Raw genomic sequence first — 15,671 nt, 5'->3', positions numbered from 1 at the left:
TACTAAATTAATCTAGATAGAGCTCCTCGATAAACGACCCAGTATCTTTACTATTTTAAAATCCAATTTAAACCCTTTTGGAGGTGAAAGATGGGCTTCATCTTTGCTCTCTATTAATCCGATTATGCCACCCATCTGTTAATATCTGTATAATTATTCAGAGTGCATTCTTTTTCTTTCATAACACCAGCAGATAAGTTCTTCTGTCATAATCGTCTTTTTTTTTCATTTGTGTACCTTCTCCTTTCTCTCTTCTACATAGCACAGTGATTTCCAGCCACCATTCCAAATATCCCAATCAGCAAACAGGGAAAAATTAAATGCTATCTTGCTGAATAACAGTATATGGCTGAACACACCACTCCATCTTCCTATTTTGTTCTTTTCCTTATTACGTATTTCATACCTTCTGCTTTTTGCCCTTGTCTTACATTATTCCTATTGGTGTCCAAGTCTCTCCATACGTGACTTTTTTTATCATTACTTTTATTAGCTCAGTCCTGAAAACACTACTTAATGAACATACCTTGTAGGTCTGACATAACTCATGTGTGCAGCATTTTTACTTCAGACTTAAAGTCATTTTTTTCACTAGGCACTTAAATGCCGCAGATTTGATTAGGAGAGTACCTTCTTCACCCATCTGTTGGGAGCCATTAACCCTTCCTTTATGAAGAGCATTGTAATGGTTTAATTTAAGTAGTCATTCTGCTTCACCATATAAAGTATAACAAACATGACTGCTATTAATCTGCACTCTGGAACCATTATAGATTTCAGCAGCATTACATCAAGACTAATCAAACTCAAGTCCAATTCTCCTGCTGAGAAACCACACCTCCAGTCAGTACCAGCCATCAATGTATAACGTGCAGTAATCACCATTTATCGATGCTCCTTTTGTAAATTTCCTTTATTGTTGGACAGAAAAGCCAGCTTGTATGGTCACACATACTGGCATTTACTTTTGAGTGATGTTGTGGTACAGTGGAATTTGCCATTTCACCACTGTAGTGCGATCTTGGAGTTGGTTTATATAATTAGTGGGGGGCACAACCCCCCACATCCTCCCTCTGCAAAAAAAATATGTTTAAGTTTGTTTTGCTTCTTTTTTTTTTTTCTTTGCAGTTGATCACTTGCACTTTGATGTGTTAAATTTTTGAGGAATGGATATTCACCCTCTCCGTCATACTCTTAATTTAATTAACACTTATTAATCCTCCTGTTGTTTACAGGTCAGTGGTCAGCTTTCTTTCCTCTCAAATTATTTATATTTGCTGATATGTTTGATAGGCTATACTGATGCTTATATTAATCTCAGAATAAAGTATCATAAATTGTATTTTATCATGCAGAACAGAGTAAATCATTTAATTTCCCTTTCTAAACATAAGCATTTTATAAACAGTTTCTGAATAGAATAAGCATTATATCTGCTCACTTTGTGCTTTCCTAAATGCATTTTTCCCTGTCGTAAGGCTGATTTCTTAACATGTTATCAGAGTAGGCAGCTCAAACAAGCACCTGCAACCTAAAATCAAACCTTCTTCTAAACAATAAATATTAAACCATGTAAAGGTTAAGTTCAGGTGAAATTTATACCAGGCATCCATGCCTGTTATGGACAGAGTTAGTTTATAAATGCCTGGCCTTCAATGTCCTATTTGGATACAGGACATCAGTATTCTTTTGGGAAAACTTGGCTAACCTTAAAACGGCCCCCTGGGTTGTTAGTCTAATAACCAACTATGAAACAATGAATCTAAACCTATCCAAGCATTTGTCTGAGCCATTTCTTTCCTAATGTGCATTCTTCAAATGACATTTCTTTTTTTGTCTTTTCAATCAGTACTGCAGAAACTGAGTTGTACTGTTCTAATTATGTTTCACTGACATCTGTAACTGAACAGTTAGTTTGTATATCTGCATGTATTTATAAGTTATTAAATCTCTGTGCATCAAGACAGGAGCTTCACTTGTTTGAATAATTTATTGAAATAAGTAATAAGGTATAAAACAGCCACATATGTCATATTAGTCTGGACTATTTGAACACAGCTGTACTGCACTTTATTCTGTAATAATTCTCCAGAAATATTTACGTTTTACCCTTTCCATGTACTATAACACTATTTAGCAATACACAAAGTTAAGTATCATCTCAAACTGTCGTAGTTAACTTATGAAAATGCACCAACTATAGTTAAGTACACTTAGACTTGTAACAATATAATGTCAGTAATGTATTTACAATAGGACTTTATGTCAAGTCAGTCTTTATTGGTCACCCTAAACTCTAGTATTACCATTTAGTTTTCAACATTTTAACAAAGAAAAATGATATTGGTATCTTTGTCAGTAAAATAGTTCTTTGTACATAGTGGCCTTTATTATCACTTAAAAAGGAAAAGTAATTTTCTGCTGTAAGTAATATAATCATTTACCATAAAAAATGCTTGAGTAATCCCTCTTTTGTATATATTTGTCTAAGAAACATAGTTTTAAATATAATTAATACTTCATGGTATTAGGTTTAATCTCAAACCTCACATTGTCCTCTGATAACTCTTTTCCATATAATATAATATAATATAATGTAATATAATATAATATAATATAATATAATATAATATAATATAATATAATATAATATAATATAATATAACAATAGTTAGCAACAGGCAAAATAGAGAGCGCCCAGAAGCTACTTTGGGTGTTGTCCAAAAATTGATAATTATAATTAATGTGAGTAAATGCATACATGTTGCTGAAGTAATACTGTTTCCTATTTATGCAATACAACTACTGCATTGAGTTTCTATTTTTAACTGTTTAGTTGTTTTAATTTCTCAGTAAATGGACTCACCCAAGGAAGTAGCCTACTTTAACAAATACTGTGCATGCATCCCCGGTATCCAAAAGAACTTTAGCATCTGCTAATTAAAGTTAGGAAATCATTAAATGGCTCTCTTAGAAAATGCATAACCTGCAATGTATTGAAAACAAACTTTCCTGTCATCTCAAATTCTAAGTTGAAGCACATGGAAGTAATGTGTCAATTTTCTGGTGCAAAGGGATAAAGCATTGGCAATGACTCAGATGACCAGGGTTTGAATAGCAGCCTGGACATTGAAGCCCATTCTCTTCACAATCTCCAGCAAATACGTGTTCAGAAAATCAAATAGAGGTCACCTTGATCGTAGCCAGGGCTTTACCCCTGTATGTATGTGAACAAAGATGGCTTTGGCTTTGCTATGTTTGATCTTACAACTGAGCTGTTTGCAGACTTTGTTGGCGTCATTAATAGAACAGATGGATTTGAGATTATTCTGTGGGTTTGATTGATACTGGGATTCTACCATAGGGGCTTATTCTTAAATCAAGCATCATATGTTTGTTGGCTAGGGACAGATATGTTGATACAGGAGTTTAACTCAGTGCTGTAAGTAGCTTTTTTATAGAGTAACAGCGAGGGAGAGAGCTTTTATAGTTTCTTAGTCAGAGTGCTTAGGAAGTTGGCCTTAGAGAAATCCTTGAATATTACAAAGATGGATGGCAACTTGGGCCAAGGTCTAAGAGAAAATATGACAGCCTGGTGGTCTCACTTATTCATGGTGGCAGATACATTGGAAGTGTAGTAGGTATGTGCTGCTGTGTTGAGAAGAACAAGATTGAGAAGTCTTGCTCCTGTAGTAGGGGAGGAAACTGTTTGTTCATGGGAATTGGTACTGATAAAGGTAAGGAACTGCTGAGCATATTTGCTGCTGGTGGTTTATATTGGTCATTTTATGGATGCGTAGTTGAAGCCTTCCAGAATTATTCTACCAGACTCAGTAGTTAAGGACTCTGGATGGTTGAGGTAAGTACCACGCAAACCTGGATACATATTGGGAATTCTGTAACTGGCCATGATATGGTAACTGGACTTGTTTATTGATATTAAGGTATCTAGGTTTTCAGTGTTATTAGCACACTGAACTTTTGAGCTAGTGGAATTGTGAACGCATACAAATACTACCCCCACCCTTGCTAGGCATTCCGAATAATAGACATGTTACCTCAAAAGTACAGAGTGTTATCACTATAGTGAAACCAGGTTTCAGTAAGTTTATACATATGTATGCTGTCCCAGGTCGGGAAGCCTTCAAGATGGGGCTTTGTCTTGTTTACACTTCTAGCATTGAACATCATCAAGCTGACATAGACCTGATTTTAACATGCTACGTTGGAAGGATTAGGAGACAGATGCTACTAAAGAAGATACACTATAGGGCTTAGCCAGTATATAGATACCCTGTGGAGACAGGTACATGTCACTCCATGCCATTTCTTCCCATGCTGCATATCGAGTCCCCTTTGAATGATACCAGCTAAAAGCCAATCGTGAAAGAAATGTTTTATTTGTGTTGTAGCATTTTCGTCAATAGAGATAGCAAGATAATGCTTAAAAACTAGAATTTTCTCCAACCTTGGTCACATGTATAGAGCTCAACCATGTCTTTCTTCATCTCCTCCAGAGCAGAGAACCTGAGATTGTTTAACCTATTCGGGCAATGAATGGGTTTTATGCGTACTTGGGTTGAAGGGATCTAAGGGCCCTAATGACTTTATGAATCTTAGTACCTGAAATACTGTTAACCATCACACTATCCTTTTCATCCTGATGAGTAGAATGTCAATATGTCTGACGTGTATGTCAATTATTAGTATAACAGTCTTGTAGGTGGTTGCATGCTTTGGTAGCCTTAAGGGCATGTAGCTGAGGTGACTGTTATCTGGGGAAGAAATAGTGGATGTAGGTGAGGCAAGGGGAGAGGCGGCTGAGGTATGGGTTTTGGTACAGTTCTAAGAAGGCACCATCACAGGGGTTGGGGATTGGCATAATGGTTAAGGTGTTTACCTCACAGACACAGGGTACACGGTTTGATTCTCATCTTTGAAGTCAATATTCTGGCAACAGGTGACACAAAAACAGACTGTGTGGTCCTACAGTAGCAAAGACCTGGAGGATGGAAGCTAGAGTTGGGTAGATGTTTCGGACTGTTATAAAATGTGGAACTAACCATAACAAGGGGGTATACTTGGAGTGACATGAGGAATTATATTCATAGACAGAACACAACATATCAGAAAAGCATGACAATTCAGGCATATATAGTATGTCAGCAATCCCACATAACTGACACAGGTGTTCCAATTAAGGCAAGCATAAAAGTAGGCTTGACAACAGAATACATGCTGCTATGCAGCAGGCAGGCTTTGACAAAAGAACTCAAGATATTATGCATCAGAACACTGTATAACAGTATTGTATAACAGTGTGCAGCACACTGCAGGATACTGTGTAACAAAGTACAAGGTAACACAGTACAGTATGACATTGTAGAATATGTCTGAAACATCAGAAAGCACAACAAGGTACAATATATTGGGATTTCCCAACAGTGCAGGCACAGGTGTCACAATTAAGGCAGTCTTAGGTAGTAGAAAGGAAGGTACATAGCAGTAGAGTACATTATATCAAGATAATACAGCAGTATTATCATATGTGTTGCAGAGTATCTAAAAAGCACCTTAGCTATCCAAAGAAAGATCTGACATAATGTGGCTAATTTAAAAAGAGGAATTTTGTAGCTTTCCTCCCCTGCCCTTCTTTCTTAGTCCCTCCGGTGTCATCCAGAGTCTCGTATTTCCTGGCTTGCAAAAGCTCAAGTAATTAGTGATATTGCTCCAGTCAGGTTATAGTAAATGAGATTAATGGGTTTCTTCACCTTCAAACCTAAAGAATGCTCAGTAGGTTTATGGTCATGAAGAGGGAAAGAATACACTTTTAATGATGACTGTACACAGTATTAAAAACAATCAATTTTAGCCTGAATAGCTTTTTAACCCCAAATAGGTTTGAAATGTAAAAACATGCTGCAGGTACCTTGCTGTATGCATTTACTTAGCACAAAGCTTTCAAATGTGACAAAGAAATTGTGTAAGAATAAGGGAGACAAATTCCTAAAGAAAGAAATTTCATTCGGCCCCAACAGTGTGTGCTCTACAGAAGCTGACTAAGGTAGAAATGCCTTATAGTGGAGGAAACTTTTTAGATGTGGAAGTATGGGGATCATTACTTAAAGAAAAAATGCATTCTGGTGAAAGAAATGTATTTAGAGCATGCTTGTCTTATAAAGCAATGTAATAACCACCACCTTACTATGTCTTTAGTTAGTAAGTTATAAGATTATGTATGACAAGAATAAATGTGATACATGGTACAGTACAAGCTACTTTCTAAAAGTAAGTAAAATATATAAAGTGAATCTTGAGCAGTTAATCAAAAACAGCTAATGATGTTAAATCTCTTTTCCATCAAATAGAAAATATTTCAAGTAATTGATGTGTGTTAATTTCAGTTCCATAGGCATATGACTTATTAAATCAAATAACACTTTTTTTACAATACAGCTGCCAGTTTAACTTTATAGCATTTAAAGAACCACATTTATTTTAGTTTATTGTATTTGGACAACTGCTCACTGAAGCTGTTTGGTATCAGATATGTGATTTAATTACCTAGAGACATTTAATTGTATTTTATAGGTCTCCATTTCCTGAAAAAAATGACAAAAACTTGAGGAAATAAAAACTGAGTGACCAAACTAATAGAATACCGTACCTCCATAACTAAGTCACTACTGTAAACAAAAATTAGATAAATGTATCTGAGGTTTTTTGCAGAGGGGCCTTACCTCCTGTAACCCATTATTAGGAGCTGTTTCTCTTAAAATCCTGGTATGTAAATCTGCCACCACTGAGTTACAGTCCCTTGAAGGGAATGTACATTTCTTTTCTGGGAAACCCAGTGTTTTCTTCATATCTGAGGTATTGTGGCCTCAGAGCTAGGGTAATCTGTGAGTGTTTGTGTGCAGCCACTCACATCAAAGATTTGAAGGGTTGTGCTCCCTGCAAAGTCACTTATGTAGCTGTATTGCTTTCTTCTTATGTTTTGATGCACTTCTAATATTTCACTGTCTAAGTTCCATTTTCAGCTTTTAGTTATTGATACTTTGTGAAACAGTTACAAAATACTTCATGCTGGTGTCCATCTGAATAAACAGAGCATCAGTTAAATATAAAAAAAGACGCAAGCAGTCTTGTTTTGCCATAGCATTTCTTCAGCTTTTATAATACAAAGGCAACTTTTATGAACTTTAATATACTATGTTTGTTTTCTTACTGCCTAATACCTTTGCCTTTCTGGTATATTGTCTGATAGGAGCTTAATGAGATGTCCATAGTCCAGAGCTGAATTATGTTGAACCAGAAACTCATTCAGCTGACCTTCACATGAGGTTCTGAAATCAGAGTGCCATCTTGCTCTACAGTGTAGTAACTAGGAATGCAAAATCAGTAATCTAAGTTTCAGTGTCATATCTGCCTTTTACATGTTTTGTAACCAATAATATACCACTTAACATCATTTTTTTCAGTAGCACCATCAAAAATAAATCATCGCTCAGTTTAAATCTTAGTCAAATCTGCAAAATAAGATAAATCTATATATAAATCTATAATTAGTCATAGTGATTGTGATGAGATATCAGTCTTCATTTTTTTTTTGTCCACAATGAACAATAAAAAATTGAGTAATACGTGTAAAATCATTTAAATATACAAATAAAAATATAAAATTTAAATGTAAATATAAAATTTAAATATTTTAAGTACAAAAAGAGAAATTGCCTAGGCTTAAAATGACCTGCAAGGGCAGCTAGTCTAGTACCTATCCATGAACCTTGGGATCCTGTAGATTCTTTGCATCTGTAAAATGATATTCTAGATGTGTTGACTCTATATGGTGTGTATGTAGTTTTGAATGAAAAGTACTACTCCATGCCGGTAACTTCTGAGCATAAAGGTATATTTGATAGTATCAGTGAAACTCAGTTCATAAATCACACTGCAGGTTGCACCAGCTTGGCAGTAGTATTTTTAATTACTAGTAGTGTGGGAGCACAGCCCTCATCAACAGGTGTGGGAAGGAGGCTTAACGTACTGAAATTCAAATAATCTGCTGAACTACATTCAGCATGTCTACAAGTTGGTTTTGAAATTATCTGTGATGCACTGTACTGATATATTTGTCTTTGTACATGAAAGTAAATATGTACCGATGAATGTAATGATGCTGTTTCTACCCTCACTGCAGTGACATGATCATTTGAGTAAGTAACCAACAGCTAAAAGCTCAAAGCTGATATTCTAGTAGCTGCAGTACAGAAACTATTTAAGCAGTATTCCACGTGTGGGTGTAAGTAAATCCTACTATATTCACACCCGGGAGTGGATTATTGCTGTTATGCAATGATATTATTTAAAAAATAAATTATATGCCTTTCTTAAATAATGTCATTATACAATGGCGCTGTAGTAGCTCTGCATTTTTCCTTGTTTACAGATGTACTACGCATGCATACTGGACTTAAATTTCCAATGCTTGCATAGCACATCAGTGCAGTGCAGGAGAAGTAAGAGAGAAGAGAGAATCTCTGTTGATGTTTTTTGTATTTCTTTAAACTGCTGAAATTTTCTGTGGGACAGTGCAGAAATACAAAAAAAGTTAAGTATGTTTCTGATTGTTTAGTTTTGCAGAATGTACCTGATTTTTCTCATATTTTGCTCTGTCCCCCAGAGTATACCAATCGAAAGTTTGGCCACTCAATGGCCAGAGGCACTGTGTGCCTCCAGGGTACAGTGGTAGAGCACCAGACTCCAAAGAATATGTACGTGAGTTTAAGGCCCGGGGGCCCAAACTATTGGATGGGAGGTTGGCATAGTGATTAAGGTGTTTACCTTACAAACACAAGCTGCAGGGTTTTATTCTCACATGGATGTAACTGGCTAGGCTTAATATGGCCCACAAGAATAGTTAGCCTAGTACTATCTATGAACCTATGAATGGTATCAATCAATGGTGCTTTAGCAGCTAGACTTCTTTCTGTTGGTTTATGCTTAACTTACAATGGACATGCTGGTTGGGCTGTCCAAAAAGTATGCTTGTTTTTTATGAGTAATGATCAGTCATTGTATAATACCTATGATCCACATCAAACCCTTTCTGCAACGTCATTCATCAAAATGTAGATTTGTGCTATATTTTTAGCTGCATTTAATTACTTCTTTAAGTGTTTGTGCTGAGCTGTTATCAGAGTTAACATGAGATATTGTTGGCATAATCATTGAGCATTTTCTTTATATTTATTTCAGTAGTTTAAGCTACCAGCAAAACTTAAGTGATATTTTTTTATGCCCAAATCTATTTTCACTCAGACAAAAAAATCTTGCATCCTCCTTCTTGCAATACAATCAATGTAATCAGTGGCAAGATAAAAAAAAACTGTAGTCGTTTGAGTATTTTGTACCACTCTGCTTGGCTGAGTCCCAGGCACACAGACTTTAGTGACACATTCACTAGCCAAGGTACCATAACCAGGTACTGTTTCCACTTAATTCAGGTCAACTAGCATCTTGGTCACTTTAGCACCATCTTTGTTTAATATCTGGCTGCTTGACAACTGATATGCCAAAGGTTATTCAGCCTGAACCAGTGAATTGAACAGAACTTTCACAGTTTGTTTTGTAACTTTTTTCTTAAGTTTGACAAAATGCTGGGTTAGTTGTAATAAAGCTGGAGACAGAGGAAGTCTCCCACAGCATGGGTTTGAGGAAAAACTCCGCACATAGAATCCATAAATTCCAAAAGCTCGGTTCATTTGTCTTGTTCCAGTTGAATTGCTTTGATAGATCAGTTTGTTTTTCCCTCTTCGAGCTGTGAAATTATGGGCTGAATGCCAAAACGCTGAGGGAGTATTGCTTATCGTTCTGTAATAATGGCAAACTTTCACTCATCCATGAGTTAGTTGAAAGATCTACTGTAGCATGACTTGTCTAGGAAGCAGAGTACATTGATTCCACTAGTAGAGGTGTTAGCTGGCTCCCTAGTCTTACAGACATTTGCAACCCATGAAGTACAGTTTAGGCTCTGCCTTCATAATGCAGTTCCAAAAAATGTAATGCAAGTGAATTGTATTATCCGTGCATATCATCTTCCAGGAAATAACATAACTGCATACTGGACGTAGAGTTGCCACCCATTCGTTTTTTCCTGGAGTATCCGAAAATTAAAACAGTAGTCTGGAAAACACTGTACAAACTGTGGTATTCTGTTTCAATAAACAGACAGACAATCAGAGTTTTTTTTTTTTTTTTTTAATTGGCCACTTATTATGCTTTTCCTTTAAAAAGCATTGCAAATCAGGAAAAGAAGACATTCCTCCTCCTCCCACAATGTACCTTTGACAAAATAAAATGGATGGAAAGTGGACAGGGAGACAGGTGGAGATGGACAGGATTAGAGGAGGTGAGAGGGATGTGGCCTTGGTCTGGTTTTGGCCACAACGAAAGATGGCAACCTTAACTGGATGCTGTAGAGCAATGTGCCATGGATGTGGGAAGTGTTAAGAAAGGCAGAAATGTATGGCCATGTACTCAGTTGTATTAATTGTTTACTATTTATGAATGTACAGCAGTGTGGTACTAGAGGATGGTGTTTTACAGGACACTATCTATAGTATAATGGTAGACTGTGGTGGAATGTAGGTACACCATGTACATTTGCAAACTACTGTAGATTTTGCAGTTGCCAAAAGGCAGCAAAGTCTATATAGTGAGACTAGGATATGTGCTATAGGTTTGCATATGTCCATCTGTCAGTACAAAAGTATAGGTATATCAGAGAGAGAGAGAATGTCACATCAAACATTCAGATGTTCAAAACACAAAATATTGAAACTAAACAATCAAACACAAAACCTTAAAAAATCCAGTATGAGAATAGCAGCATAATTGTACACAGCCACACATATTTATGTAGTTTGCATGTTTGGTCTTCTGACAGTATTACTCATACTTTTATCACCAGTGTATTCCATGAAGGGTATTTCACATAGCACACAGATTTGGAGGCATGCTGCATCAATTTCTCCCCTCATTTGATAGGATTGTGTCCAAATTCTATTTCTTGCAATCCATGATAGGGTCTTTTGGCTGACTTCAGATTATTGCATGCATCTTTATTTCCCTGTCTAATGCAGACATTTGCCTTTGAAGATACAACCATCTTTAAATGCCTCACTGGCTCATGACATTACCCTAAGCCAGATATGAATTGTTTTGGAATTTCCCCTTGCAACTTGTTCCAGTTTTAAATATACTAAAGTTTCCACTGATTCTAAGCATACCCAGCAATGCACACATGCACTTCAAATCCCAGGAGTTCTTTAGTAATGCATATTGATTAGCTTTATGAGAAGTAATGTGAGATTCTTCCTGTCGTGAAACTGTACCCATTCAATTTTATTCATGTGAAGCATTATTCCTTTTCCGTATTATTTAGCTGTTGCAGAAAAAGCTTATAAATATGGTAGTTCTGAAAATTTGCCTTTTCCACATTCAGCTGTATTTCAAGACATGTTTCTCACATAATGTATCAAGTCTAACAAACTTTCTCATACAGTTTCCTCTAGATGTACTTGAAAGCCAATGGTCCCAGCTGTTGTCTCAACAGTAGCAGGTCATGTAGAACTCTCCATTGCTCCACAAAATCTAAGAACCAAGGCATAAATTCACAAGCAAAAACAATAAATACTAGGTCCAGTGAAGGCAAGGTAGCCGTTTTCCTTGAATGGACAGTTTGTTCTGGAACAGTGGTAGCCTCTGTGATATATATCCATCTCTCCTCAACATTCAGTGCAGATACCTGGAGTGAGTATTTCTGATGCCATTTGACTTGCTGTGATATTCAGTAGGTCCATCAGTATTAGGTCAGAGGATGCCTTGCATGCCAGAAACAGGTCACATCTAAGCACTCTGTAGGATACTGAGTATAGTGATAAATCTTTGAGGTGGTCCGTGCAAGACCTGTTGTTTAGGACTTGTATCCTTTTTATAAGGTATCTCTGGGGGTATTCCAGTTGTTGCATGGGTCTGGAAAGATACATGCCAAAGTGGGCATTATACAAAATGAGTGACCTAATGCGGGCTTTGTAAAGGGGGACAGTAACATCTCTAGATCTAGTCGCAGTCAATTTGTTTATAATCTGTGTAATATAGAAAGACGGGAAAGACTCTGGGTACATATTGGTCAAAAGTTAGGTCACTGTACACACAAGTTCCCAAATGCCAAACAACTGGGCCAATTCTCGGGGGGTATTGTCATTTTGGCAGTTCCCTGGAGTAGATGACTTCCCAAAGGATACAGTAATGTATTTTTTGGAGTTTAGTTTCAATTCAAGATTCTGGCACCAGTTATTGTTTGGGACAAAGGCAGGGTAGTAGATTGTCACCCCCCCCCCCCAAGAAGCCCTCCTGCAGAAACCTCCTACCGCTCCAGCAGCAGCCCTCTCCCCAGCCACTCCAGTGTTCCATTACTTGGCTATTTCCCCCCAATTACCATAAACACTGTTCAAACCTGTCAGGGTGCATACTGTTTTATTTACTTCTACAATAATTATAGATATTGAAATAAAGTAGCACAAACACTGATAGCCGTTTGCTAAACAAATAAAACAGTCTTGCAATGAAAACAGATTTAGTATGAGCAGTAAACTTCTGTACCCTTGAAACTCATACACATTGAAATGGCATGAAATCCCACATTCATTTTGCATCTGGCAAATGGAGAACTAAGCTTTCCTCTGAGCTGTTTTCAAACCGTAGGCTTCTTACACATTTTTAGGGCCATGCATACATGTATGCATTCTTTGCTTCACCTTCCTGTTGTATTAAACTGTATTCTTTGTATAATACAGCACACTTTTTAGAGCATGGTTTAAATTTATTGTTTTGAACATTTTTCGAGTAAGCAATGAAACAAAATTTGTGAACCAATAATGACAAAACTGCCCAATTCAGAACATTTCCATCATAAAAATCTTCTCAGACTTCTGTCATTACAATCCACCAATGTCAGTAAATATGCACAATCTCTGCAGAAGTAAAAGTCATCTAAATAATTTCACATTAAAGGGATCTGTAACTAATGAAGAGGTTGCTGCTAGCAAACAACTTTGTTTAATTGTTTCATCTACAATAAAGTGCCTGTTGCCTTTGAAGAATTGCCAATGTTACATTAAAAAAATGATAAGCTAGTAATATTGCAATAGGAAATGGATGGCAAACTGATAACAGGTTCATAGATACTAGGTTACTCTTCCAAAGGAGGACATTCACAAGACTGCAGCATCTACTCCCTTTAAAGTACAACACAGTACAGTATCAGCAATCCATCTACATACTGTTGGAGTAGAACTTGTAGCCTTCTGCATCAAAGGCAAGTATTTTACCTGTTGTGCTACTAACAATGCAAACAGACTTGGCATAATCAGCACTAAACTTCTCTTCCCCTGAAGCTCTCAGCTCCTTGTAAACTCCACTTGGCATTTGGCAGTCACCTAAATCTCTCAACTTTGCAGCACAAGAAATCTGGAAAAAGCCAACATTTATTGGGGGGACAAAGGCCCAAAGCCAGGGATACATTTTAAGCATTGCATGTATAATCGTACAAAGTTGCTAGAATAAAGTGTTTTGTGTTACCATGTGTTTTCTGAAATATAGGAAGACTGAAACTTAAAGGGCTGTCATTATTTAGTGAATTCAGTTCTCACTGATTTGTCAAAAAAACACAAATTTTAAGAGGAACAGACCAAAAATATGAGCCAAATATTCTGTGAAAATCTGGACAGTTGAAAGCTATGGACTCAACTCCTTGAATCACAAGTGGTGATATGGGTAGAGAATTCAAGCTCCTGTATCTAAGTTACAAGGTTTGAGCCTGAGTAACACTAACCACCAGTTATACCTAACTGGAATATTTTACACACACACACACACACACACACACACACACACACACACACATAGCAAAACACTAGGGGAGATGCTGCCACCATGGTCTTGCAGCTGTAAAAGTGGAGGGGAGGGGGCACTCCCTCTCCCTCGCTCTATGGTTCCGGCACCCTTGTTTCACACTTTGAAATTCTAAGGACTAAAAGAGGTCATATAGCATTGTGACTGATGTCTTCTGCCCATATTTCCCATAAATCTCAGAGTCTTTCTTGAAATGTATTTTGTTTTCTAGAATGCTCTTTGCCCTCCTCCTCTTCCTGGACATCATTCTGCTTGTTCACTTCTATTCTTATTACCGTATTAGTAACTTATCTGTTCCTTTCTACGTACTCCCTTTGCTTGCCAGCGTATTACTGCATGGTGCTCTCACTTTTCCTTAAAATGAGACAGACTTAAAACTCCCCATTTATTAATTTTGCTTTTGGTACCATTATGAAATAATTTTGAAGGCCATATTTTTCTTATCTTAAATCACTTTTTAATAACCTATTAATAACTCAATTCACTCCTTCTCCTTATCAGTTCTTGTAGAAACTCAGTGTTCCTTTGTACTGCATTTCCTAAACTGTTTTGCATACTTTTTTTGATGGCCCCAGAACCAATATAAGGTTACAAATTAAACCTTACAGGAGCTATGTAGAAAGAACACTATACTTTCAGAGGAACGTGTTTTTGTACAGCATAGGAGGGCATTTTTACCCTTTTCCATTTTACCCATTTCCCCTGCTGATTGATAAACATTTCCTCATTAGTAATCAGCATGCTAGTTCCTGGCATACGTCACTATCATTTTTACATGACACCTACATTTCCTATGCAATTCTTCATCTTCCTGCTACTTAAGAATGCACTGCTTTCTTAGGATGGTGGCTTCAGTTGTCTTTCTAAAAATAACTATACACTTTGCCTGTGAGCCTCGGCATGTGTTCATATTATGTAGCCATGTGTCTACATTCTTTTTTCCTTAAAAAATGTAATTTTCTATTAGTCTGAGGTGGTTGCACATTTTTATTTTAACCCCTGTACATGTTTTGAGTGCTATTACACATTTTAATTTAATGTAAATGTAATTTTTAAAAAGTCACATTTCCATCCCCAGTTCTGTGCAAACAGTTTCCGCAGGCCATGAGCACAGATCAAGTATGGAACCCCCCCCCCCCTAAGATAATTACAGGAGCCCCAGTAATGCTTCCCCTCATTCTTTCTCAGCTTCTGAAAGTCTCTGCAGGTGTTCAAACTAGAGCTCTGTGAAGGGCTTGCATCATGACTGCAATGCTGATTGATGTATTCCTGTAGACCATAACCTACAACTGGTTTCAATAACCAAAAAATCAAAATGAGCTCCCCCTACGAAGTCTTTGATAAGCCTGGTCACTGATAACTGTGATTGTTGCAGCTTTGAGCTTCAAATGTACTCTGATTGGTTCATAACATTCCAATCAAAAATGCAGCATACCTATAAAGAATGCAGAGAGGAGTTTAAACAGAAACTGACATTTATACTTTAAAAGTGGTTAGGGGAGCAGTTGAAGGTGTGTCCTTCGAAAGGTCTGTGCAAGAAGTGGAAGTGAAGTAGGTAATGTTGTGTCATTTGATATGCCTGCCTACACTTTAATATTTTAATTGTTTTCTTTAATTTGTGGCAGTTGTTGTACTGTTTTGTTTTTTTTTTTCATTATTTTAAGAGTTGTCGATTGCTAGTCCTAGGCTGCATG

General features: G+C 36.8%; 1 protein-coding gene across 7 annotated transcripts in view; it reads left to right on the top strand.

Annotated features, from left to right (window-relative positions):
* The window catches only part of ANK3 (ankyrin 3), a 2,432,060-nt gene that overhangs the window by 1,598,604 nt on the left and 817,785 nt on the right, over window positions 1–15,671 (top strand). The window lies entirely within an intron of this gene.

Source organism: Protopterus annectens, chromosome 14.part0, assembly GCF_019279795.1.
Source record: "Protopterus annectens isolate FY-2018-M chromosome 14.part0, PAN1.0, whole genome shotgun sequence".
NCBI lineage: Eukaryota > Metazoa > Chordata > Ceratodontiformes > Protopteridae > Protopterus > Protopterus annectens.
This window is presented reverse-complemented; position numbering and strand designations above follow the sequence as displayed.